The 27,157-nt window shown below is 43.6% G+C and overlaps 1 protein-coding gene across 1 annotated transcript in view; it reads left to right on the forward strand.

Annotated features, from left to right (window-relative positions):
- The window catches only part of LOC122921461 (spectrin beta chain, erythrocytic-like), a 114,834-nt gene that overhangs the window by 6,031 nt on the left and 81,646 nt on the right, over positions 1–27,157 (forward strand).

Consider the following 27,157-nt stretch of genomic DNA (forward strand, 5'->3'; position numbering starts at 1 on the left):
TCTCTTAGGGCAGCATGTTGTGCTGCACTGTGGTATTTGGTTCTGCTGGGGCATTATATTGTGCTGCACTGTGGTATTTGGTTCTGCTGGGGCAGTATATTGTGCTGCACTGTGGTATTTGGTTCTGCTGGGGCAGTATATTGTGCTGCACTGTGGTATTTGGTTCATCTGGGGCAGTATATTGTGCTGCACTGTGGTATGTGGTTCTGCTGGGGCAGTATATTGTGCTGCACTGTGGTATGTGGTTCTGCTGGGGCAGTATATTGTGATGCACTGTGGTATTTGGTTCTGCTGGGGCAGTATATTGTGCTGCACTGTGGTATTTGGTTCTGCTGGGGCAGTATATTGTGCTGCACTGTGGTATTTGGTTCTGCTGGGGCAGTATATTGTGCTGCACTGTGGTATTTGGTTCTGCTGGGGCAGTATATTGTGCTGCACTGTGGTATTTGGTTCTGCTGGGGCAGTATATTGTGCTGCACTGTGGTATTTGGTTCTGCTGGGGCAGTATATTGTGCTGCACTGTGGTATTTGGTTCTGCTGGGGCAGTATATTGTGCTGCACTGTGGTATTTGGTTCTGCTGGCGCAGTATATTGTGCTGCACTGTGGTATTTGGTTCTGCTGGGGCAGTATATTAGTGCTGCACTGTGGTATTTGGTTCTGCTGGCGCAGTATATTGTGCTGCACTGTGGTATTTGGTTCTGCTGGCGCAGTATAGTGTGCTGCACTGTGGTATTTGGTTCTGCTGGGGCAGTATTTAGTGCTGCACTGTGGTATCTGGTTCTGCTGAGGCAGTATATTGTGCTGCACTGTGGTATCTGGTTCTGCTGGGGCAGTATATTGTGCTGCACTGTGGTATCTGGTTCTGCTGGGGCAGTATATTGTGCTGCACTGTGGTATCTGGTTCTGCTGGGGCAGTATATTGTGCTGCACTGTGGTATCTGGTTCTGCTGGGGCAGTATATTGTGCTGCACTGTGGTATCTGGTTCTGCTGGGGCAAGTATATTGTGCTGCACTGTGGTATTTGGTTCTGCTGGGGCAGTATATTGTGCTGCACTGTGGTATTTGGTTCTGCTGGGGCAGTATATTGTGCTACACTGTGGTATTTGGTTCTGCTGGGGCAGTATATTGTGCTGCACTGAGGTATCTGGTTCTACTGGGGCAGTATATTGTGCTGCACTGAGGTATCTGGTTCTGCTGGGGCAGTATATTGTGCTGCACTGAGGTATCTGGTTCTGCTGGGGCAGTATATTGTGCTGCACTGTGGTATTTGGTTCTGCTGGGGCATTATATTGTGCTGCACTGTGGTATTTGGTTCTGCTGGGGCAGTATATTGTGCTGCACTGTGGTATCTGGTTCTGCTGGGGCAGTATATTGTGCTGCACTGTGGTATCTGGTTCTGCTGGGGCAGTATATTGTGTGTGGCATTATTGTAATGCTGACCCCGTCCCGTCTTGAGTTGCCCCTCCCTACTTGTGTTGGCCTCACTTCTTGATAATTTGGACCCGGACCGCTTTATGTTTCCAGTCCATTCCTGCACTATGCTGTGACACCAGCTGTTCCCAATATACCCTATTGACTTATATCGGAATGTTTTGCCAAATTGTCCGTCTAGTTTTACTGTTGAACACCGTGGAATCTGTGATAGAGGTGTGGTGTAAGGACTAAGAGAATTTGCTATCTGATTTACACTTCATCTTGAATGCTGCGTTACCTGGCATTAGAAAGTCACAACATGTGGCTTTGCAGCAATTTGGGCTTATTTAGGCGAAAATGTTGCTTCATTATGCATTTTTTACACCACTTAAAAAGAATGAGTGAGTAGCCTGTCAAATTGATTAAAGTCAGATTTTCAGACTGAGACTTTTAAAAAGTTCCAAAAATTGTCTCAATCTTACTCTGGTAAAGAGGTGGTGTAGAAAATGACATCACAAGACAGAAGTGCTAGACTTAAATATGCACAACATTTATCAACCATTTTGTGACATTTGATAGGCACAAATCATGGCAACACTGACTCAAAATCTGATAAATCCCACATACTTACCCCAGGATTTGTCCACCCACCTCAGTGTCAATGACCCACCAGAACGCCATAGGATTCTCCAGTGGGCCCAGGCTCTGATACCATTCTGGACCCCAAAGGTCCAGGAGAAAAAACCCATTTGGCTGCCTTGGGAGCTAATCACTTGTCACTAGGGTCGACTTCTATATTCAAAACCTATTACATTTTATTGAGCCTGGAGAATAATTGTCTCTGGTAGGCCCAAGATACCCCAATCCGACACTGGTCCAGCCCTTCTCACGGACGTTAATTGTGCTGAAGCTTTTCTTCCATTATGCAGACTCCTCCATTATAATAAAGCATCGATATTATCAGAAATTTTTAAATATCAGATTTAGCTCTGCCCAGGCAGTTGTCCAGGAGTGTCCTGTCCATAAGCATTTCCTTACAACTGGTGGATGGACTGTGGTTATTTTTTAAACTCTTTATTGTGGCCAAGAAGCAAGATTAAGACAACTGCCAAATCCTCCACGCGCCTTTTTTTTTTGATAACTAGTCTTCTGAAGGGCGTGAGGGCTAGAACTAGTGGCTAACAGATAAGGCCGAGCTCCACGAACTGTTAACTGGTGATAAAGCTGTTTGTAGGATCACAAAGTTGCAAGATGCAGAGGAGGCAGTTTGAAGTCAACCATTGATTGCAGTCATGAAAAAAATTCTTATAATATCTATGCTTTACTTGCACCATATTAGCAAGTATTTATGTCAAAAGACATTCCCGATAATTACCTGATCGCCAGGGGGATGAGAGCTGCATTTACCTATAGTGTTTGCTCGTCCCCATACAGTTTCATTGTTTCTGGACAGCAGATCGCTGTTAACACAGGACAATGACTTTAGGTACCACCTGAAAGTGTTTGCTCGTTCCTCGGGTGATCACCACCACCTTTTACACTTGATTATCGGGAATGATAATTGACCAGATTGTCGGTCCATGTAAAATGACCATTAGTGAAGAGTGACATTTGCTTCATATCAGTAATGTCGGAACGTGTCTGTGGAGTTACAGAAAGAGCTGATCAAGCAGCCACCTCCCTGTTGATTTCAACTGGAAAAGCAGCGGCTGATGGCCACTTTGAATTGCACAAAACAGCCCATTTTCCAAGGCATCATCCCCTTACATACAGTCCCCATCCCTTTCGTGGTGCATCAAGCCCCTTTTGGTGACACATCGCAGCCTTTTTAGAGCACCTGATTAAGCATCCTGCTACGGAGCCACATAAGTTAGCTCTCGTGGAGGGCTGATTTTCAGGAAAAAACAGTCCTGTGTGGTAAATTTGCAAAAACCTCTAATAGTCCACAAGGTCTCCCCTTTTTCTGAGAGCCTCCAAGATGTTCCAGGAGAGTTGGCAAGTATTTTATGAATTTAGGAATCTATACAGAAATAAAAGGGTTATTCCCGTCTTAGAAACTGATGGCCTATCCAGAGGATAGGTCATAAATAATAAATGTGTGTCCTGCACCGATATCCAGAACGAGGGTTCCCCATCCACAGTCCTGCCCAGTAAGGTGGCTGCTGGTTCCTGCATCCAGAGGGAGAATGAATGTAGAGGTAGCTGCCCGTGTGCATGGCTCCTTCTATTCACTTTGATGGGAGTCCCAGAAACTGCCGCTCTATCTCCCATAGAAGTCAATAGACAGTGTAGCCACCTCTGTCATTATTCTCTTCCTGGATACAGCAGCCAGGGGGCTTTACACTACAGCAGCCAGGGACCTCTATTCTGGACATAGGATGGATTCCATAGGTGGCACATGCCATAAATATCTAAGATGGGAATACCCCTTTAAAGTGTAATCCCTAATCCCAGCATTGATGTTTGAGGGTCCTTTTACAAGGGCACATTGTTCGCATGATCGTTCGGCCCCATGCAGTCTGTGTCTGTTGGCAGCATATCTCCTGTTTACATGGCGAGATGTGCTGCTGATAAGTGATGAGATTGTTGCATCAATGATGCCATCTCCTGACAAATGAGCTTGGCATTCTCCAGGTTTAGGCGACTTGTAGAAAACTGTGACCTAATACTTGCGTTGGTTCTCAAGAAAGCATGACGCAGCATCACGAGGGTGGGGAAAGCCCTCTCTGGGTGTATGTCCTTAGTACTGATAACACCATAAAAAAAAAAAAAAAGCCATTAAGACAAGCTGCATAATAAGAAGCTGAGAAGAAAAAGGTTCACGTTACCATTACACCACCAATTCGGGGAACTGTTACTACCATAAGATGGACCACGTTTGTACTATTGCCATTGTATGTAATAGGAATCATTTTGTCACCATATTGTATTTATCTAGTAAAATTTTACGTTAGGATGAGTCAGAGGAGGGTCATTCATGTGATCTTTTTTCCATGCGTGGTAAATAATCCTTTTATATTATGTCTGTGTTTGGATTTCAAGCTCTTTATTACAGTTCATTAACACAACTGTGTTCCAATTTTCCGTCTCCAAAAAAAGGATCTGTGAACATTGGATAGCTTCCGTGCGCATTTCATTCTTTTTCTCACTTCCATCAATAGAAAGGGCTATTCTGATCAGCAAAAGCGGACCAGAATAGGACGTGCAGTCAGCGCCCCTTACGTAGAGCACACAGCTCAGCTAAATAAACGGATGTGTGGATACCCCATTGACTTGTATAGGTCCGAATGCTGTCCTTTTTAAAAGCGGATAGTAACTGGAAGAAAATGCCGTTCTGAATGAGTAGAATGGGTCACCTGGTTCGACTCTGAATAAATGTGACCCAAATTGCAAGTGCCCGATTGCCTGGAAAAGTCTCTCTTTCTTGTTTATTCTCATTCTTTCCCTCTCTCTCTTTCTTTCATTTTCCCTCTCTCCCTCCTTTTCTCCCTCCCTCCCTCCCTCTTTTTCTGTCTCCCCCTCTCTCTTTCTTTCTCCCTCCCTCCATCTCTCTCCATCCCTCTCTCCCCTTCTCTCTTTCTTCCCCCTTCCTCCTTCTCCCCCCTCTCATTCTTTTTCGCTTGCTCTGACTCTTTCTTTTTCCATCCTTCCATCTCCCTCCCTCTCTCCCTGCCTGCATCTCTCCCTCTCTTTTACTCTCTTTCTCCCTGCCTCTATCTCCTCTCTCTTTCCCTCTCTTTTTTTTCCTGTCTCCATCTCCCTCTCTCTCTCTCTCTTATCCTCTTTCTCTCTCCATCTCTCTCTCTCTCCCTTTCTCTCTGTATCTCTATTGATTCTTCCTAAACAAAGCACAAAATATTCAAATTCTTTCAAGCCCAAACTTTTTTAAAATTTTTGGGAAAATGTGGGTCAAATTCCTGAATTTCAGAATCGATTTGCTTATCTCTACTCCTGGGCCCAAATACAAACTTAGTAACTGTCCATGTGCTATATATAATGCTGGAGTCTTCCTCTGTGGCAGATGGACCTTTGGCTCCAACAGGCATTAGTGCCCAGGTGTGTCTGCTGCCACTCTAACCCCTATTGCCATATCTCTGGACATGATGATAATAGGCGGATATTTACTTTGAAGGTGATTTGCACAAACACATTTCTTACTAAAATGTTGTGGAAACGTTGGAAAGAAGTAAGTAAAATGATTGAGTTGTAATTTTTCACTTCTTTTTAAAGAAATGAGTAAGGGCTCTTTCACACTTGCGTTCTTGTCTTCCGGCATAGAGTTCCGTCGTCGGGGCTCTATGCCGGAAGAATCCTGATCAGTTTTATCCTAATGCATTCTGAATGGAGAGGAATCCGTTCAGGATGCATCAGGATGTCTTCAGTTCCGGACCAGAACGTTTTTTGGCCGGAGAAAATACCGCAGCATGCTGCACTTTTTGCTCCGGCCAAAAATCCTGAAGACTTGCCGCAAGGCATTGATCCGGATCCGGCCTTAAGCTAAACGTTGTTTCGGCGCATTGCCGGATCCGACGTTTAGCTTTTTTAGAGTGGTTACCATGGCAGCCATGGTAAAGTGTAGCGAGGAGCGGGGAAGCAGCATACTTACCGTCCATGCGGCTCCCGGGGCGCTCCAGAGTGACGTCAGGGCGCCCCAGGCGCATAGATGACGTGATCGCATGGCACGTCATCCATGCGCATGGGGCGCTCTGACGTCACTCTGGAGCGCCCCGGGAGCCGCGCGGACTGTAAGTATACCGCTCCCCCGCTCCCCACTACTACTATGGCAACCAGGACTTTAATAGCGTCCTGGCTGCCATAGTAACACTGAAAGCATTTTGAAGACGGATCCGTCTTCAAATGCTTTCAGTACACTTGCGTTTTTCCGGATCCGGCGTGTAATTCCGGCAAGTGGAGTACACGCCGGATCCGGACAACACAAGTGTGAAAGAGGCCTAACAGAAAAATGTAAGTATCTTCTCATTGCTGAAATTAGTCTAGTACTGTGTGTGAGGGCTCCATGGTGAGATTATGCACGGTGATTGTCGCACTATTCCATTATGGTGGATCCCAATTCAGCATAACTTGTTATCTCTATTAGGGCTTATGGACACGACCGTATGTATTTTGCAGTCCGCAAAAATGGATTAGCAAAAAATATGGATGACGTCCGTGTGCATTCTGTATTTTGCGGAACGGAACAGCTGGCCCCTAATAGAACAGTCCTATCTTTGGACATGCGGACATGTTTTATTGTTTGCGGAACAGACATACGGAAACGGAATGCACATTTTAAATAAATGGTTCCGCATATGGTCCACAAACAAAAATACGTTCATGTGCATGAGCCCTTAGTGGTAACATGGGAGGCACATGTGTACATGGTGTTTCACGTGTTTACAATTTCTCGGCTACACAAACTCTGACATTGTCGGACAATATTTCGCCAATGGTTTTGCATTTGTCATTGTGCAACTGTAGATTCACATAAGCACCTTTAGGCTAAATGCACACCATCAGGATTGTGTGCAGATTTTCCATGCGGATTTGTGCACCGTAGGTCATGTACATTGTATTCTATGATAATTTTAAATTCTCAATGCATACGATGCGGATTTTGTCCTGCGGTGCGGATTTTAAAATACGCAGCATGTCAATTTATTTTATTTTTCCTGACCGGATTTTCTTTATTCACTTAGTAAAATCTGCATGCGAAAAATCTGCACCGAATCCACACCAAATCTGCACGCAAATCCGCACCAATTGATGCAGATTGACCGCACAGATTTGCCTGCGAACACCTGTGGATTTCACTGCGGATTCACCTCACATGAATCCTAAATGTGTGCATGTAGCCTAAGGCCTCTTTCACACGGGCGTCATATTTTTTGCCCGGATAAGAGGCGGGTGCGTTGCGGGAAAATGCACGATTTTTCTGCGCGAGTGCAAAACATTGTCATGCGTTTTGCACTCACGTGAGAAAAACCGCGCATGTTTGGTACCCAAACCTGAACTTCTTCACAGAAGTTCGGGCTTGGGATTGATGTTCTGAAGATTGTATTATTTTCCCTTATAACATGGTTATAAGGGAAAATAATAGCATTCTGAATACAGAATGCATAGTAAACTAGCGCTGGAAGGGTTAAAACAAAATAAAAAATGGTTTAACTCACCTTAGTCCACTTGATCGCGGCCCGGCATCTGTCCTTTGTTGAATAGGACCTGTGGTTAGCATTGCAATAATTACAGGACCTTTGATGACGTCACTCCGGTCATCACATGGTACGTCACCATGGTAAAAGATCATGTGACGTATACCATGTGATGACCGGAGTGACGTCATCAAAGGTCCTGTAATTATTGCAATGCTAACCACAGGTCCTATTCAACAAAGGACAGATGCCGGGCCGCGATCAAGTGGACTAAGGTGAGTTAAACCATTTTTTATTTTGTTTTAACCCTTCCAGCGCTAGTTTACTATGCATTCTGTATTCAGAATGCTATTATTTTCCCTTATAACCATGTTATAAGGGAAAATAATTCAGTGAATAGACTGTCACCTAGCAACCATGCGTGAAAATCGCACCGCATCCGCACTTGCTTGCGGATGCTATGTGATTTTCACGCACCCCATTCACTTCTATGGGGCCTGCGTCGCGTGAAAATCGCACAATATAGAGCATGCTGCGATTTTCACTCAACGCACGAGTGATGCGTGAAAATCACCGCTCATGTGAACAGCCCCATAGAAATGAATGGGTCAGGATTCAGTGCGGGTGCAATGCGTTCACTTCACGCTTCGCACCCGCATGGAAAACTCGCCCGTGTGAAAGGGGCCTTAGAGTGCGTTATTTTATGAAGCTGTGGCTACATGGCAACTGATTTACATGGGTTCTTTTTTTCTAGATACTGGTAGATGGGATGAGATAGATTCAGCCTACTTGACAGAGTCTTACAGGGGTTGTCTAGCGGGCAAAATCTTGTGAACTGAGAATGGCATTAAAAAAAATAAAAGAATCAAAACTTACCCTCACCTATCTCCTTCTTTTCCTGTTCTTACTGGGTCCCCACTTCCTGGACCCTGCTTGACACACAGGAAATGGCAGGAGATGACCTCTCAGCCAATCACTGTCTGAGGCATATCCTTCCATTTCCTGTGTGCCGAGGCGGGACCAGGAAGTGGAGACCAGCATTGATAGTTGTGCCTAGAATGCATGGACCTATACTGCATGGGTCTTCTAGAAGAATCTAGTCCCGAATGATTATCAGAACCCATGTCCACTGTCTCAACAACCCTGGTCCTAATCCTAACCCTAACTTGCACAAAAGACCACACAGAACACTTTTAATAAGTCCCACATCACCAAAAATGCTACTTCTCACCACCTTCTGTCTGAACATCACGTGACCTCCTCACCTTACCCAGCCAGAATTAGGTATGCTTCGCCATGGCAGCAGCAGGTTATCATACATACCTGTGTGTCCAACTCTTACTTTGGAAATACATGGAAAACTGTACAGCGTGGGCGCAAAATACTAAATTTGTGTGAAGCACAATTCTCTTAAATATGGAGATTAGATGTCTGGTCCATCTTGTTGTATAGTTTGTCAATCATCCATTCATCTTTCCAATTATGCAGGCACCATTCAGTGGCATAGATAAAGAGAGGGGTCCCACTGCAAAGATTTAAATGGTCTGCCCTTTTATTTTTCTAGGTTTCCCCACCTAGGACAAAATGGCTTGGCGTTTCTTTCCCCCTCCCTGCTTTTTCCTTCACCCTAGGGCTAATGCTCCCTTGTTTGCTAACAGTGCAGGAGGGTAGAGGGCAGTACTGTGCAGGTGCTCACCACCCAGTAGCAAAGGTGGTACACCAACCAGAGCTGGGCCCAGTGGCATACATAGAGAAGTAAGTGCCCCATAGCAAGGATCAAACCACACAGGACAGAAGAATTTCTGCCTAAACCCTTTTTAATGACCCTTGGGCCATTTTTCCACTGCCTCAATTGCTAAAAGATGTTCCTTTAGAGGGTAGAGTCCTGACCAAGTTTTCACCCCCAGTAGAAGAGGGGATGATCCCAACTAAGACTGGGCCCCCACTTGCCCTGGGCCCCATAGCAGTCGCATGGTCTTCCGCTATGGTAGTTACGCCCCTGGCTGGGCCCCTTCTCCTCAATAGCACCATAGCAACTGGTGGTTTATGTTTATGGTACAAATGCCCTAGGTAGCATTCTCATAAAGGTTAGTAAACCATAATTTTTTTAATTCATCTTTATATACTGTATATATGTGCACATCCATGCCGAAATCCACTTGAAAGCTGCATGTATTCCATGCCTCATTGATTGCTATAGGAAAGCACGCAGTAGTTCATACGGATTTGAAATCTATGTTGCGGAAAAAAAAGAATCAACATGTAAATTCTTGCTGTGGATTCCAGTTAGAAACGATGTTGGGTGGTCGCACATGGATCAGCCCCATCGAATGGGGCTAAATCCATGTGTGGATCCATGTCATGTCAAGCTGTACATCTGCTGCAGAAATCTAGGGCCCATTATGTGCACATACCCCAAAGGCCCTTTAACGCAGGCCAAGTATTGGGATAATCATTGGAACACGTTCCCAATACTTTCCACATTTAGTGGTGCTGCTGATCACGTGTCTAACAAGCAAATTCTTGTTCGTTGGGTGATCGCATCCTTTATGTGGCACAGAAAATCATTGTTTGAAGGCAGCACATTGCTTCTTGTACAGGGGTCTGCTGCTGACTAACACTGAATCTGTATGGGGATGAATGATCGCAGTAGCCCCTATACAGAGTGGATGATTGCTGCATGTAAATGCAGCTCTCCTCTCTGCTCAACAATAAGCAATTATAGGGAACATTTAGTTTGTTCTCAATAATTGCCTGTGCATCAGCCCATGTGAAAAGGCCTTAACTGTGATATACAGTACAGACCAAAAGTTTGGACACACCTTCTCATTCAAAGAGTTTTCTTTATTTTCATGACTATGAAAATTGTAGATTCACACTGAAGGCATCAAAACTATGAATTAACACATGTGGAATTATATACATAACAAAAAAGTGTGAAACAACTGAAAATATGTCATATTCTAGGTTCTTCAAAGTAGCCACCTTTTGCTTTGATTACTGCTTTGCACACTCTTGGCATTCTCTTGATGAGCTTCAAGAGGTAGTCACCTGAAATGGTCTTCCAACAGTCTTGAAGGAGTTCCCAGAGATGCTTAGCACTTGTTGGCCCTTTTGCCTTCACTCTGCTGTCCAGCTTACCCCAAACCATCTTGATTGGGTTCAGGTCCTGTGACTGTGGAGGCCAGGTCATCTGGCGCAGCACCCCATCACTCTCCTTCATGGTCAAATAGCCCTTACACAGCCTGGAGGTGTGTTTGGGGTCATTGTCCTGTTGAAAAATAAATGGTGGTCCAACTAAATGCAAAGCGGATGGAATAGCATGCCGCTGCAAGATGCTGTGGTAGCCATGCTGGTTCAGTATGCCTTCATTTTTGAATAAATCCCCAACAGTGTCACCAGCAAAGCACCATCACACCTCCTCCTCCACGCTTCACGGTGGGAACCAGGCATGAAGAGTCCACCCGTTCACCTTTTCTGCACAAAGACACGTTGGTTGGAACCAAAGATCTTAAATTTTGACTCATCAGACCAAAGCACAGATTTCCACTGGTCTAATGTCCATTCCTTGTATTCTTTAGCCCAAACAAGTCTCTTCTGCTTGTTGCCTGTCCTTAGCAGTGGTTTCCTAGCAGATATTCTACCATGAAGGCCTGATTCACACAGAAGTAGTAGTAGATAAAGTATACAGAGGCTCTACTGTCAAAAATTCACGGATAGGTGCTCTCTCCAGATAGGCAGCACCTTTTGCCAAAAGGGTAGGTAAACAATTAATAAAAGAATGGAGGGCACTCAAATGTCTGGATACATATAGATTATTTATTTAGGATAAAATCTATAATTATAAAATTATACACCACAGCGGTGTGGAAGTATAGTTCCAATTGAGTGGCGTAAGTGGTCTCAAATGGGTGGAGTCAAAGTTATTTGAACCACAGTTGGTTGAGCCACAATTGTCCTATGTAAATCACACGTTTTTATATGTTAAAAGTTGATACTAGTACAGGTGATCAGTCTGTCTAGTATAATAAAATAATATAGTGTGTGATATCCACCAGAGTGAGCCTGTGTGTGCCACGCTAAATATGGTCTAGGTATCCAGGTATCAAAGGATAGATTGTAATGTAACCGCAACCTAAAACAAATATATCAGGTGATGTTATAGTTCTTTGTTGTGTCCGGGTATCAAGGGTAAATGTACTGTAACCGCAACCTGAAGTAATAATATCAGGTGATGTTCCAGTTCCTTTTTATGTTCGAGTAGGTGGAAGCAATATAATATATGTTCAAGCTGAGACAGTCTTACCCCATCGGAGATTTATCCCGGTTGATGGTGTGTACTGGCGGTGATCGGATCCTGGGGAGCGTTGGTGCGCACGTCGACTTGTTCAGCTGTTCTTGTCTGTAGTAGAGTCTCCTTCTTCCGGTATCTCTGGCAGCGTCCCAGGTGGTGTAGAGTATGGCGTCTCGCGTTGTTAGGGGAGAGTCTCTGGTGTCTCTAGTTCCGTCCCACGTGGTGCAGAAGGTGGCGTCTCACGTGACTCTGGGCGTACACTGCGGTCAGCTGACTAGGCACGTCACCTGTTGTAGCCAACTATTGTGGCCAATTCTGTTAGTAACTTTGGCAGATTTTCTTCATAAAACAGATTGTAACTGTAATACCATATGTGGGTCAAGCTACTGTCTGGATAAGGACCAAACGCATTTCGGTGCACTCTTGCACCTTCATCAGTGGCAGACAGTATTCCTAATCACCACCCTATTTATAGGGGAGGGATCTGTATGGTGTCTTGGGTGTTGATAAAAGCCGGAGTGGATCCATTTATTTCTATATAGGATTCACATATGTCTAACTTAATAGCTATGGGTGTCCAGTATCCGGATAATGTCTCCTATATTTAATGATTGTATGTATATATTCATTGTCATATGTATGGACGTAATAGGTTACATATGACATGGATAGATTTAAAGGGGACATAAGAAATATAGAGATAATAAAGAGATGAAGGATAATACTCATTAGAATATATATGAAATAATGTCATATATCATCTTTAAGTGCAATTCTAGTGATGGCGAAAGGGGAGATGCCAGTGCGGCACAATGTGAATAGTAATAGGCTATATAGCTTGTGTATATAAAGGGTAAGTGAAGTTGGTGCTCACTGGGGTGTATAGGAATAGTCACACAGTCTCCTCTGATTCACACAGTCTCCTCTTAACAGTTGTTCTAGAGATGTGTCTGCTGCTAGAACTCTGTGTGGCATTGACCTGGTCTCTAATCTGAGCTGCTGTTAACCTGCGATTTCTGAGGCTGGTGACTCGGATGAACTTATCCTCCGCAGCAGAGGTGACTCTTGGTCTTCCTTTCCTGGGGCGGTCCGCATGTGAGCCAGTTTCTTTGTAGCGCTTGATGGTTTTTATAAGGCAAGAAATCCCACTTATTAAACCTGACAGGGCACACCTGTGAAGTGAAAACCATTCCAGGTGACTACCTCTTGAAGCTTATCAAGAAAATGCCAAGAGTGTGCAAAGCAGTAATCAAAGCAAAAGGTGTCTACTTTGAAGAACCTAGAATATTACATATTTTCAGTTGTTTCACTCTTTTTATTATGTATATAATTCCACATGTGTTAATTTATAGTTTTGATGCCTTCAGTGTGAATCTACAATTTTCATAGTCATGAAAATAAAGAAAACTCTTTGAATGAGAAGGTGTGTCCAAACTTTTGGTCTGTACTGTACATTAAATGATTACACATATATCTTACACAACACAAACATCAGTAGAATTTTTTATATATATTTGCTGATACCAAATGACTATATGACCCTAGTAGCACTTCCTATTGTCCTGGGTGCACAACTATTTCGGGTTGAACTGTCCTTCACTGACACTTTCTGGTAGTCAAGGAATTTGGCAGCTGTTGCTGAGATCAATTTAGCAAGGTTATTTAAAGCAGCACTATGGTTTTGAGAGATAAACATCTTGCTTTTTTGTGTAATTGTCTTAAGCTGGCCATACACATTAGTCTTTTGTAGGCCAAACCCACCGATATTTCGTCCGACACTCTAATATGTGTGAGGAGCTCCCAACTTTCCCCCAAAAGATGATGTCAGGATACACAAGGATCAGGCAAAATGAATATTTTTACCAATCCTTTTGTTCTCCCGGGAGATTTCTCCAAAGCGAACATGTATGTGTATGGGGAAGCTGGGATGGAGTCTAGAGACAGCTATTAAATGTGTATTCCCAGTATTAGTGGGTGATTTTTCAAGTCCAGCAATCCAATATACTGGCTTCAAACATCCACAAAATTAGGCTTTGCCACTTTTTGGGCTGATTGCTATTGAATGTGTTTGAGCGGCTTTAAATGCATATTGGTGCACATATAAATTACACCTGCCCCCTCCCAGCGGTAGACCCAACCCAATAAATACACAAGACAATCCAATATGGTGTCAGCAACCCTTTATGTAACAGTAATATTACAAATTTGATGAGTACAATTCATTATGACTTCTCATAACCAAACTGCCCCCAATGTTACATCACAGCCAGGCCCGTCTGCCCCAGCTACTCATCTGTAGGGCCAAGTGTTCACATCTGCACACTAGCTAGCCATAGGTCTCCCTGACCAATTTTTGTGTAAAACTAGGCATGTCTAAATAATGGCCTACCACTCAGCCTGTGTCCTCTCATTGACCAGCCATGGTATGCATGCTGTGGACCACAAACCACCACCAGTGAGCATAGGAAGTATTGAATTCCCATCTTAGAGACAAAACGTCAGATTGTAAAAACTAAAGATTGGAAGAATGGGAAACTTGTCTCTTCAAGTAAAAATTAATGTACAACATCCATTTCTACCCTCTAAACCTGCCAACCTCTCCTTTACTTTATCCTTGTAGTCCCATGTCCTCTGTCTCATTCTATTGCTTTAATTCCTTGAGACGCTGAAGGCAACGGAAGCACATTTAGGTCACGCAGGCTGTTTATAATAGCATGAGCAACATGTGGCCTGGCATTGTCCTGTTGAAAAACGACTTATGGGACACTTTGGAGAAATAGCCATATATCACTGGTTCCATGGCCATGTTAATGTAATGCCGAGCTATTGTACCTGAAATTAAGTATAGAGGGGTGCGGCCCCCACAGCAATCCTGGAAGTAGGTCTGGTGTGACATTACTTTGTGAAGGCCTCTTCATGGTGATGCCCACGTGGGCTCCAGACCAATCTTTCAAGACAAAAACAGGACTCATCGCTGAAGAGGACAGATCACCATTCCAGCCTCCATTGCAGTTTTGCAGTATTCCCATGATAGCCTTTGAGAGCGGTGGCATGAGGTCAATGGGACACCTGTAGTTTGCCACCCTAGTCTTGGGATGCAATGTCCAATTTCACTTGCAGTGCAGAAAGGATCATTACATGCCATACTTTTAATGGTACCTCTGTGCACCTATTACCTCTGTACACCTATTGCTATCATTCCCATTTGTCATTGTTCTCCCAACGCCCAGGACACGCAAAGTTAAACAGTTAAACATTTACATCCAGGCACTCTGTCCATTTCTGGGGGGCACTGGGTATGGAGCTCTCGTTCTTGTGATCGGTGGGGGTCCCAATGGTAGTTATATAACTTTCTCCTACCAGAATACCCCTTTAAAGATGATGATCTATCCTCTGGTCTTGACGTCACTGGGCCTAAGAGAAACAGAGAGAAGGCCGCTACGCTCCTGGACTGCCGTTGCTATTTCAAACAGCTGATCGGCGGGGATCCTGGGTGTCGGACCCCCACCGATCAGATTCTGATGATCTATCCAGAGGATAGATTATCAGTTAAAAAGAACTGCAGAACTCCTTTAAGTGTATTCTGCAAAATAAGGCCCCTTGCACTCTGCTCTCTGCATTGTGCATCCTTGTTTTCTGCCAGATGGAAACCTTGGACATATACCTTTAAGGGATGCCACTTAGGGAGGTGATGTAAAGAAGGAGCCGGTTCGGCTCCAAAACACATTATCTGGCATCCCAATAAACAACTGTTATCACTTCAATCCGTGTCATACTTACCTTCTTACAACGAGCAGCGTGCGGGGCCTTCTTCTCCTGCATACCTGGCTGTAGGGTTGGCCCGCTGGACACCAACCAGGACGCGCAGCAAGCCTTCTAGATATAACCACTGCTTTTTAGGGCTCATGCACACGACAGTATTTTGCGTTCAGTATACTGGCCGTTTTTTTAGTTCAGTATGCGGTACATACATTTCAATGGTTCAGCAAAAAAAACCTGAAGTGTCTCCGTATGCATTACGTTTCCGTATTTCCGTACCGTGAAAAGATAGAACATGTCCTATTATTCTCCGGAAATCATGGTGCTTGGCTCCATTCAAGTTAATGGGTCTGCAAAAAAAACGGAACACATACGGAAATGCATCCGTATGTCTTCCGTATTCTGTTCCGTTTTTGCAGAACCATCTATTGAGAATTTTATGCCCAGCCCAATTTTTTCTATGTAATTACAGTATACTGTATATGCCATACGGAAAAACGGAACGGAAAAACGGAACAGAAATGGAAACACAATGGAAACAAAAAACGGAACAACGGATCTGTGAAAAACAGACCGCAAAACACTGAAAAAGCCATACGGTCATGTGAAAGAGGCCTTAGTGTGTTATGCCTTTCAGCACAACCTATTGAGGTAAGCCTTCCTGCTGTACCTTCTGCTACCTGCCGTATGGTCCTTCCTATGAGTGCGTCTCCCCTCTCTATCCAAAAAATATATATACCACGTTTCCCTACTGGATGAATCTGTATGGAATAGTGCAGTTTGCTGCGCTATTCCATACAGCAAAAAAATAAAAACCAGCAGCCCCCTATGTACACCAACTGAGCACAGGCCAAAATGACACCCTATGGCCTCGTCCAGGGAGTGTTTGCTTTAGATCTGTTTGGAAAGCTCCTGCCACATGTGGTAAATGGGTCAATGAAACATACCGTAGTGTGAAAGGAGCATTAGCAAGGCAGCACCACCTTAGTGTGTATTAAAATAAAAAAAATTGTAATTCCAGAAAAATGCACCCAGTTTTAGAAACATGAGTGGGGAGGACTGAAGCCTTAGATTTGTGAAGTGACGCCCCCATGTACCCATTCATTCTATTAATATGAGTCAGTCCATGTCATCCATTTCATTCTCACGTCACGGCTAGTAAGTGTTCAGCTGTTCTCCTGCACGCCTACTTGCAGCCAGTGTTATCAAGCGATGCCAGGGTCGTGCGAGAAGTCACTGTAGTGTTATCAGACCGCAGTGTCTCAACATAACCTCATTCCCAGAACTGCCTAATGTATGGTTCTGACATATTTCAGTATCTCACGTAGGGAAATATGTTTCATATAAATGGGCCTGGTATGGGACAAGCTCTTTTGGTGGCCAAAGTTGGGGTTGGATAATGTGCCATCTATAACTTTTGCCCCTCTCCTTAATTGATGTCCGAGATGGCTGCCCAACCCTCGTCCCACCCTTTATTAAAGGGGTTGTTTGAGATTTTGATATTGATGACCTATACTTAGGGTTGGTCATCTGTATCAGATCAGGAGGGGGTCTGACTCCCAGCACCCCTGACGATTAGCTGTTTGAAGAGGCTGTTGCGCTCTTGCTAGGCCAGTGATGTCACTTTTATCGGCATCGATGCAGCTCAGTCCCATTCAAGTGAATGGGGCTGAGCTGCAGTACCAAGCACAGCCGCTATGCTTGGTAGGCTGCAAGGAGGCCGCCACACTCATTGGAGCACTGATTGACGGGGATGCCAGGAGTCAGACACCACAGATCTGATATTAATTGATTGAGTATAGGTCATCAATATCAAAATGTTGGAAAACCCCTTTAAGCCATTGTTTGAGTACCTTCCTCCAGTGAGTCATTTGAGGCTTACACTAAAGATATAATAGGGCAATTGGGACAATGGTTCACTCTTGACCTAGGACCACTTACATTGCAAGGAAAACATATAATGCCTAACAGTTTTAAAAAAGACCAAGGAGGGACATTGTTTGCGGCAATCTTTTTGACACTAAGCCACACCTCTAACTCTGCCCAATGCCAATCTATACATGCCGAATTCTGTCCAGTCCCCTTTGTGTCCCCACACAGTAGCTATGTCCCCTTTATGCCCCCACACGGTACTTATACCCCCTTAGTGTCCCCACACAGTAGTTATGGCCCCTTAAAGCCCCTACACAGTTGTTATACCCTCCATAGTGTCCACTCGGTAGATATGCCACCTTAATGCCCTTAGACATTAGTTATGTCCGCTTAGTTCCCCCGCAAATGAATTATGTCCCTTTTTTGCCCCCACACAGTTGTTATGCCCTCTTAGTGTGCCCTCACAGTACATATGTCCCCCTAGTGCCTCCACACAGTAGTTATGCCCACTTAGTGGTCCTGCTGGGTGGTGGAATGCTGTCCTTACATCTTGACCAGCACTGACCCGCACCTATCAGACAATGGGGACATCTCCTAGCGATATTCCCCCATTGTCTCAGTTGGTAATACCCCTATAATGCCCCTACACAGTAGTTATAACTCCATAGTACCCCCCACTCAGTAGTTATGTTTCCTTAATGCCCTTACACATTAGTTATGTCCCTTAGTTCCCCCACAAAGTAATTATGTCCCTTTGTACCCCTACACAGTTGTTATACCCCCTTAGTGCCACCCCACAGTACTTATGTCCCATTAGTGCCCCCACAAGTAGTTATGTCCCCTTACTGGTCCTGTTAGGTAGTGGAATGCCATCCTGACGTCTTGACCAGCACTGGTTGTGGCCTTGCTTATGACTACCATGTCTGAGGAGAACCCTTAAACAGAGGTGTCCTGGAAGTGTTGATAACCTTTCTGGACCACTTTCTTTAGAGTGTCTATACTGTGGGCTCAGAAAAACCCTGGGGAATGGGGGAGCGTGCCAACCTAAGGTGCCCCACCAAGCTCATTTCATGTCGGCTGCCTGTTCAGACTGCTGTGTGCGCTCGAAAAAATGTGACCAATATTTTGTGTGCCCTCCAGATACTGTAACCATTATGCTGTGTGCCTCAAAAAGAGACTATGACCAATACACTGTGTGCCCTCCAGAGAGATTGTAACCATTATGTAGTGTGGCCTCCAAGGGAGACTGTTTCTGTCTGTCACTTTGGAATCGCCAAGCCTTGTACTTATTGTGACTGTAACTATCAAGCATTGTGCCCCTGTTGGAGTAAAATTTTACACAAGGTCACTTTGTTGTAGAATTCTCAAGTTGGGTCCCTTTATCAGGTCACACACAGAACTGACCCTCTTATAGGCATATAAACACCATAGAGTGGTCCCCTGCTCAGGATCCCTTTTTGTTCATCAGAGCTGAGGGCCACAAAGCAAGAGAAGGAGGACAGTGTCGGTCCACATGCTCTCCTTGAATACTCACCAATGCTTTTATGTGTGGGACACGTACGAGGGTTTTTAATGGATGTAGACAAAATATTGCATCTGTATGCAGTTCAATGTGTGAGTCATCATATATATTATCATTTTCAGAACATGCACAAGCAGATCCAGTCATGTAGGAGACTACCCCCTTGTATACATGTGCAGAGTACCCTAACTGGAGGCATTAGGAGGGCAAGCTCCTCCATGCTAGACACCCACATTGTGCAGCACCCTAATAACCCATGCCACATACTGATTAGGGACAACCTTCATGTAGTATTGTGCAATGTGTATTTCACTGTTATCTGGAAGGACAAAGGCTTGACATTTATATTTCCCTTTATATTATATTGATGCCACATATTACATAACGCAAGAGAACACATAAGGCATACAAGATAATAGAAATGTCCTAAAAGAGGTTTTCTCGGATTAGAAAAAAAAGGGCTTGCTTGTTTTCTCAGAAACAGCGCCACTGTTGTCTATGGGCAGTGTCAGGAATTGCATCTTACCCCAATCGAGCTGCAATACCAGACAGAAGTCAGAACCTATAGACAGATGTCTTGATGTTCCTAGGAAAATAAAGAGAGAGCAGACACTTTAGTTATTTAGAATAAAGAGAAGCATAAAAGACAAATGCTCCCTTGTGAGCTTTTAGAAGCTGCTTAGCGGACAACGTATTGCATACAATCATCTAAAGAAAGTTCAAGGCAAATGCCAGGCAATGTGGGTGGGTAGTTGGGTGGGTGGTTGACATATTTCCAGTCCTGCACTTTCATGCCTCTCCAAATGGCACTCATTCTGCATATACAAGACTGGCACTTAATAGCAATGATTATAACCCATGCTGCATGTATGTCAAGGTGAGATGTACTATACTGCAGTGTAGTGGTCGCACCCTTGTACTTTTTCAGCAGTAGCTTTGCTTCTCTGTATAGTTGATTTTTTTAAAGGGGTATTCTGGTTGTTACAAATTATCCACAGAACAGGGGATAACCATTATGCCAGTGAAAGTCCTAACACCAGGACTCCCACCGATCACGAGAAAAGGGACCCCTTACCTCTCAAACCCCCCAAAACAAACAGAGTGGCAGGACGAGAATTCGCACTGTCGCTCCTGCCACTCCTTTCACCTCTATGGGAGTTCCAGGGACTGCTGAGTACAGCCCTCGGCTATCTCCTGAAGTCCCATAGAGAAGATGAATGGACTCCTTCCCGACATCTGACGTACATTTACGGCGCAGCACTCAAGGAGATCCCATGAAGCATCGTACATGTACGGCGCAGTGATGCTGTGCTCGCTCGATTACGATAGGAGCCTGGCAGTTACTGACAGCCAGGCTCCTGCTGTAACTGCCGGCATCGGAGATAACTCTAGTGCCGGTTATATAACCCCTTCGTTACAGGTCAATGCTGACCGCCCCATCTAAGGGATTTGTGGAGAAGGAGAACTCCCTCACTCACTCCAGTTGCTCTCCGCGATGTAATGCTGGGGTGCCGATGGCAGCCGGAAGTCTTACAAAGGCATCTGCGTCTGTCAGCGATGGAAGCCTATCAGGCCCTGCCACAGACAGGGTCTGATTGGCGTAGTGTCAGTGTAAGGGTACTTTCACACTAGCGTTTTTCTTTTCCGGTATTGAGTTCTATCCTAGGGGCTCAATACTGGGAAAAAAATGATCAGTTTTATCCTAATGCATTCTGAATGGAGAGCAATCCGTTCAGTATGCATCAGGATGCATCAGTTCAGTCCCTCTTACGTTTTATGGCCAGAGAAAATACAGCAGCATGTTGCATTTTTCTCTCCGGCCAAAAATCCTGAACACTTGCCGGAATGCCGGATCTGGCATTAATTTCCATTGAAATTTATTAATGCCTGGTCCGGTACTAAGTGTTCCGGAAAACCGGATCTGGTTTCCCAATCTGCGCATGCGCAGACCTTTAAAAATTAGAAAAAAATAAATACCGGTTTAGTTTTTCTGGATGACAACCGGAAAGACGGATCCGGTATTGCAATGCATTTGCCAGACGGATCCACATCCGGATCCATCTCACAAATGCATCCGTTTGCGTCCGGACGACGGAACTGCCTGCCGGAATCCTCTGCCGCAAGTGTGAAAGTAGCCTAAAACTGACGGTTACAATGTGTTAAAATACAGCATGTATTGTAATGCATTGTACCAGCAATCAGACCATCAGAAGTTGAAGTCCCCTAGTGGGACTTAAAAAAATTAATAAAATAAAAAAGTTAAAAAAACAACTTTCCCTTCATCAACCTTTTTGCTATTGTAAAAAACTGATTTTTATTCCGAAGATAGACATATTTGGTATCCCTGCGTCTGTAACAACCTGCTCTATAAAATGTATAAAAGAATGGAAGTGGGGCACTCACTAGAAGTATAGGGATCTTTAATTACATATATCACAGCAACAAACACAGTATAATGTCGGCAATACAATAAAAGGAGAGCAGATAAAATGTTGGTACTAGCAAAGATATAGATAATGAAATAAAACAGATAAAAAGGATTAAATTCAACAATATTAATATGAATAAGTTAATATAAATAGGATCCCAATGTATACAATTGAGGATAAGATGGTAAGTTCGAATATAAGACAAAAGTGGTATTCACTAGTTAAATTCTGATGAATAGTTCCATATATGGTAATCCACTCCGGCAACCAGTCCTTATAGCAGGTCTCTCATCTATGATATAGTCAGAGTCCCAGGCGTATGCAGCTGTAAGGTTTTGCTGAACAATAATTCAGCTGCTAATACGTGCAGCGGCGTCCCGCTGTATTAATAGGAAGCGATCGCTTTAGGTGGGATGTGCAAGGTCTTACCCGAGGATCCTTTGCGCTGGATGATAGCCCCTCGACTCTGCGTATTGTGTCTAACTCCGGTCTCAAGGGTTGCTGTTCTGATTCAAATTTGGCGCCAGTGGAGATGTTTGCTACACGTGGTTAGATTGTCTTACGTGTAGTGACGTCGGTATACTCCGGTAATTCTCTGGCCCACAAAGTATATACTCCAGGCTTCCTCGGACTTGCAGTCCCACTCCTCTTGGTGGGGGGGATACCAGACGCGTTTCGGGGATTTACACGAAAGACCCCTTCCTTTTATTGTATTGCCGACATTATACTGTGTTTGTTGCTGTGATATATGTAATTAAAGATCCCTATACTTCTAGTGAGTGCCCCACTTCCATTCTTTTATACATTTATTCCTATCAGACTGGGTGCTGTCTGTTAGTGGGTGCACCTCTGTTGGATCCCCATCTCATTTTAGTGCGACATTCTCTATATTTATTATATTCTGCTCTATAAAATATCACACAATCTATCCCATCAGGTAAATGCTGTAAAAAATAAAAACTATACTACCTCGCCTCCCATAAAAAACGATGGTCACCTCGCCTTCCAAAAAGCATAATATCAAGCGATCAAAAAGTTGTATGTACCCCAAAATGGTACCATGGAAAATGTCAACTCATCCCACAAAAAATAACCTCCCACACAAGACCATTGCCAGAAAAATACCAAAGATATAACACAGAAAACCCATGATTTTTTTTCCAAAAATATTTAAATTGTGTAAAAGTAGTAAAATGTAAAAAAAAAACGATACAAAATTGGTATCTCTGTAATCGTAGTGACCAGGACAATGACGTTAACATGTCATTTTTCCTGCATGGTGCAAGTAGGAAAAACACAGCCCAAAAAGAAATGGCAGAGTTAAGCATTGTCGAGAGAAAAACAAACATATTTATAGTAATTTATTAAGACCGGCGTTTTAAACGCTAGTCTTAATACCCCGCTGGTGCTTGACGCGCATAAGTTATGTAGAGGCGCCGGCCTCTACATAACTTAGGCGCTGGCCGTGCGACAAGCTGGCATAGATTTGTCATTTTCTATGACAAAAACAGTTTTTGACCACATATGGAATGTTCACTTATTCAGGAGAAGACGAGTAACAAATTATAGGGTGATTTTTCTCTCCTTGTGAAACATTTTGGACTAACTCAACATGGTATTGGAAAAAAAAATATTTTGCCTTTTCACTTCTATAAAACACATGTGGGGTCAAAATGCTCACTACACCCCTAGATAAATTAATTGAGGGGTGTATAGTCCAATATGGGGTCTTTTGAGGGGTGTATAGTCCAATATGGGGTCTTTTGAGGGGTGCTTGTTATGTTTTGGCAGCTCAAGTGCTCTGCAAATCTGAAAAAGCTGCCTGAAAAACATCCTAATAAAATCAAAGCCCTAAAATCCATAAGGCCTCTTGCACACGGCCGTTGTGCTCCTGTTACATTTCAATTTGCTTTAATTTCTGAGGAACATCTAAAGAGTTAACAACGTTTTAAAATGTATCTTTGAAAAATTTGAGGGGTCTGTCAGCAGATTTGTACCTATGACACTGGCTGTGTTGGTCCCATGTTCATATGTTCCCACATTGCTGAGAAAAATGATGTTTTATTATATGCAAATGAGCCTCTAGGACTAACGGGGGCGTCGCTGTTACACCTAGATGCTCTGCTCTCGCTACTGCTTTGCCCTCTGCACAAACATGATCATGCCTGTTTGGCTCTGTTAATCAAATTTTGCAGCAATTGCAGAGAGGGCAGAGCCTCTAGGTGTAACGCCAACGCCCCACGTTGCTCCTAGAGACTAATTTGCATATAATAAAACATAATTTTTCTGAGCAGTGTGGGCACATATGAACATGGGACCAACACAGATGCCTTCAGCTGCCAGGTGCACATGTAACAGGTCAGCCGGTGTCATAGGGACAAATCTGCTGACAGATGCCCTTTAAGTATACTAATAAAATTTTTATTCTCGTATATTGCAGAAAATCACCTTTGTAAATAAGCTCCTTTTTGTGCATGAATACAGTTTGTGGTTGTTTTTCTATATATATATATATTTTTTTTTCAAAAGTTTTTTTAAATGTAGTAAAACAAAAAAAACTATATATTTGATATCGCTGTATTCGTATTGAGCCGCAGAATAAAAAACGTCATGTCATTTTTAGCGCACAAGGAACGCCATGATGTCAAAACCCCAAAAACCATGCTCACAGCACCGGTCACATTTCTAGTTTCTATATATTATTATAAGGTGACCCTCGCTAGTATTAATATCCCCAGTATAACCAATATAGGCCTGGGTATTGATTGAATTTTGACCCCGTTGAACTAGGACCGTTCATGTGCATGTTGTAGGTTCGTATTTCATCACTTTCCAATATTAGAAAGCCATGACTGGAACTTGATCTCTACATAAATACGTCGTGAGTAAGAGAGAATGTATTCCTCACGGGAACGATTGTGAAATCTTAGGTTACGACTGTGAATGTGAAATCTACTCTCGTGTTTACCGGTAGACTCTTACCCAGGAGGTATTTGTGTGGTGATCAAGTTCCAGTCATTGCTTCAATAATCCATACCTCCATTATAGACATACACAGAGAACATATTCTTAGGGCTGGATTTACCATAAAGCAAAGCTAGCCAGATACCCACAATGTCATTGAACTAGGTATAATTGCAGCCTTAGTAGCACATATGATAGAGTAGATCTCCCTATCAGTGTTAAAAGGCTCATGAGGAGGACCTGTCTTTTACCCTGGGTTCACACCTGAGCGTTCCTCAAACGCGCGTTTTACGCGCGTTTTTGTCGCGCTTTTTTATGCGCGTTTTTTGTAATAGTAAACGCGCGTTTGACGCGCGTTTGTGTCATTGACTGCAGTGTCCTATGGCCACAAACGCGCGTCAAAACGCCCCAAAGAAGCTCAAGTACTTGTTTGAACGTTCGTACGCGCTGTAAAACGCCCAGGTGTGAACCCTTCCCATAGGGAAGCATTGGTTTTCATGTCTTAAGCGTTTTACAGCGCGTTTGAACGCGCTGTAAAACGCTCAGGTGTGAACCCAGGGTTATGGATTTCTTGTAACGCTATTTCTCCAGCAGACACCTCCTTTACAATTAGCCATCACTGGGAGGTCATCCAATATTATTTATTATGCTAGTATTCTTTTCTTTTGTTACTTGGTCTTGTAATTTGCAGAGTTTTTCCTGGTGGAGGATAGAGTGTTGGGAAATTGACCAAAAGCAGGTTGGAGAACAACTTCTAATTAGTTCACAGAAACTGTCTAGTGAAATTAGCTTCCCTAACTGAGAACACATGGTGGAAAATGCTTTGACCAACAACATTAGAATGGATTTGTCAAGCTCGTATTGCCATTTCTGTCCCTATTGTAGGAAATTCCAGAATGTAAAATTAAGGCAAACGAAAGCCAACCAAAAGATGGTATAATATTAGACAAAGGTTACTAGCAAGATACACCAAATTTAACTTATTGAATAAGCCACTGTGATAAATATTCTTTAATAATACACCTACATACCACAAAGGCCAATACCATTATAGTATAATCTAGGTTCAAAACAAGCAAAAAAAAAAAAGAAACAAAACAATACTACGAGATTGTAAAACATAAAAAATAATTTTATTAAATAGAAAAATATATTAAAAGAAGTGGACTTAAAGGGAACCTGTCACCGGGATTTTGTGTATAGAGCTGAGGACATGGGTTGCTAGATGGCCGCTAGCACCTCCGCAATACCCAGTCCCCATAGCTCTGTGTGCTTTTATTGTGTAAAAAACCAGATTTGATACATATGCAAATTAACCTGAGATGAGTCCTGTCCCTGACTCTCTCACGTACAGGACTCATCTCAGGTTAATTTGAATATGTATCAAATCGTTTTTTTTACACAATAAAAGCACACAGAGCTATGGGGACTGGGTATTGCGGATGTGCTAGCGGACATCTAGCAACCCATGTCCTCAGCTCTATACACAAAATCCCGGTGACAGGTACCATACATTTCGCCCATATCACATGGAAGATTTAAAAACATAGTACAAAAAAGAGCATTGGGGGGAAATGGCAAGAAGTCCTATGTCCTATATAATATTGTCCTAAAAATATCTATCTACTATCTATACAACAAAGACAGTCTCACATCAGTCAATTACATATCTGCAGTACCAATCGGAACTGTCCATTTGTCTGTTTGCACAGTTCCTGCTGTTAGCACTGCCTAAATATTACTTTACCACTATACAAACCAAGCAAATGCTTGGGGCCCCATAGATCAGGGGCCATCCTGCTGGTCAGAAGAGGTTGAATGCAAAAAAAAAAAAAAAACACTAAAGGGGTGGACATATACAGAAACAAAAAAAGACAAAAAACAGCGCCTCATGTGCAGTACGTCTGGACTAAAAATAATAGGAAATGGTGCGTATTGCGCTTACCGGATCCTGTTGTGAGCTATAGAAGCCTTGCCGGTGTTTGCCCTCACCGGCTTAAGGGGATGCCTTGCTGCTGCCTGGTCCCGTCCTGTCTCGTTGCCACGAGCTTCAGGGGTAGTCGATTAGAAGGTTGTAGAAAATTAGGACCTCTGTCCGGCGCTGTAGGCATATAGATCGATCCGCACGATGGCTTGGATGTTTTTTTCTTTTTTTTAAATGATAATAAAGCTGTCTACGCGTTTCAAGGCCGTACAGCCCTTTTCCTCAGGAAGAGGGCTGTACGCCCTTGAAACGCATAGACAGCTTTATTATCATTAAAGAAAAAGAAAAAACATCCAAGCCTTCGTGCGGATCAATCTATATGCCTACAGCGCCGGAAAGTGGTCCTTATTTTCTTCAACCTTCTAAAGGGGTGGACATACCACCTGTGCAGCCAGTTCAGTTGGGCAGGGGCCCAGTGGGAGGAGAGTGGCCCTACCCAGATAAAGAGCAGAATCAGGAGTGACCAAGCTGAGAGGGGGATTAGTGGTGTGATGGGAGGAGCTTAGTAGTGCGATGGGTCCCCCAAACATTACTGTGCTTGGGGCCCCAGAAATGAAAGATCCGCCCCGTAGACAGCATTCATAAATCAGCTCCACTGTTCTTAGAAGCTTGCTGCAAGCAAGGATGATGGTGAGTTGGAGCTATCACGAATAACAGAAGTGCCTATAGAAGTAACTGTGTACCCCAAGCGACAAAAACCTATGGTGGCGGACTGCACCTTAGCTTTCGGTTGTCACTTCCATATAACAATGATGGCACTGAATGTCCAG

Source organism: Bufo gargarizans, chromosome 11, assembly GCF_014858855.1.
Source record: "Bufo gargarizans isolate SCDJY-AF-19 chromosome 11, ASM1485885v1, whole genome shotgun sequence".
Classification (NCBI taxonomy): Eukaryota; Metazoa; Chordata; class Amphibia; order Anura; family Bufonidae; genus Bufo; species Bufo gargarizans.